The following is a 1811-nucleotide window of genomic DNA, read 5'->3' as shown; positions in this document are numbered from 1 at the left end:
AAGCACCTGAGAGAGAGTGGGCACCTCCCAGAACATTGTTTTGTGCCACTCCCAACAGAAATACTCCAGGTGGACACCTTCAGCAATCAGGAGCTCCTCAGTTGCTCATAGCAAATTCCACCTTGGAGTTTACAAAGACTTATGGGTAGAAAAGCCACAGAAAGTAATTTACTATACCACAAAGGGAAAGAGGATGATATGAATAAATAAAAGTGTAGTCTATAGAATGAGATGCATGCTGAAGTTCCCCCCATCTCCACAAAAAAGAGCAGCAACAAATCTTGGATCAAGTTCCAGAGTGGAAGGAGAGATGCAGTAAACTTCCAGATAGATTTTGAGATCTGAGGGAAGGCAGAACTTTTGCTTCAGGCCTGCACAATACTTAGCTGACCACCTTCATGATCAGCTAAGTGCCACTAAGATTTCACTTTGTGTTGTTGCTATTGTTATGTGCCGTCGAGTTGGACCCGACTCATAGCGACCCCTCCTTGGATTTCCAAGGCAGTATCGCTATGGAAGTAGATTGCCCTATCTTCCTTTGGAGGAGTGGCTGGTGGGTTTGAACTGTCAACCTTCTGGTTAGCAGTTAAGTGCCTTAGGCACTATGCTACCAGAGCTCCTTGATTGCACTTTAGGTAAAGCTAAGAAAGTCTCCCAGAGGTTCCCGACATCTAAAGTGTTTTAGACCTTGGAACTGAGAAAAGCAGAGAAGTGGTGAAAAAAATTGTACAGCTCCACTAAATTTCTCATAACTCTTATTCTTGCAGTTGGAAGTGAGTAACATTGTAGCAACAGCCTTTGAATACCAAGAGCCAAAGAAATTTTACTGTTGTAATGAATGCCTACATAGAGGTAAGACAATCAGGAAGCAGATAAACCACCTCCACTCCTTGCCTTAATAATACAAGAGCTTTGTGGAACACAGCACCCACAAGGGGCAATAGTGAGGGATCCTAATGTTTCTAAGATTAGGCAGCATTTACTGAAAGTTAGTGTTTGTTATACTATGTTTTAGCTTAAAATGCTAATTGAGTTATATATAAATAATGAAAATTATATTTTTTGCCAATCTATTTCTGTGGTCTGAAACTTGTGCCTGCTAAGAATCAATCAATCTAGCTTAAAGAGTTGGGAGTTTATTTGAAGATGGTGGAGGAGGCAGAGAGACTGTGAAGACCCTCTTCAACAAAGAAAAGGGAAACCAATTAACACAGGCACAGAACATAATCCTGGACCCATGAGTCTTGAAGGGAAGGATATAGAAGTAGACTAAACCCCAACTAGCAGAAGAATTTGCGTGAAAATACCAAAAAAGGAGACATATGGAGCTGCAGTCTAGCAGCGATCCTGAGAGATCCTGATGGCAGACAGCTTGGAGACTCCCGGAGTGGTGGTAGGACCTAAGAATTAACCAAAAAATCAACCCTGCTAGCCAGGAACTGCACGGAGGACTGTGCATGGTGACTAAGGAATAAACGGAGAAGGTGGAGAGAAAGGTGGGCTGAGCTGTGGACTTTTGCCAGTCCAGAGGGCACCTCCATTTTAAAGGTTTAAAAGCAGCTTGACTACTTTGGACATTTAAAAAGACAGCACTCTTGCAGATTACTGAGGGTTAGGAACTCGTTCTGCTTTCCAGCAACCCCAAGGACACTCCAGACCCCACAAGACTGAAAAGGTACGACATTCCTCTTGTTACTCTTATACCCCACACCTGCTTGGTGAATGGAGGTGCAGCCATCCCCCACTCCCACCTACCTTCTGGGCCCACAGGAACTCCATCACAGTCTGTGTGCTCAGACGGAGGTTGGTGC

Source organism: Orycteropus afer, unplaced genomic scaffold (assembly GCF_000298275.1).
Source record: "Orycteropus afer afer isolate SDZICR_OR568_19922 unplaced genomic scaffold, OryAfe1.0 scaffold00530, whole genome shotgun sequence".
NCBI classification, from domain to species: Eukaryota; Metazoa; Chordata; class Mammalia; order Tubulidentata; family Orycteropodidae; genus Orycteropus; species Orycteropus afer.
This window is presented reverse-complemented; position numbering follows the sequence as displayed.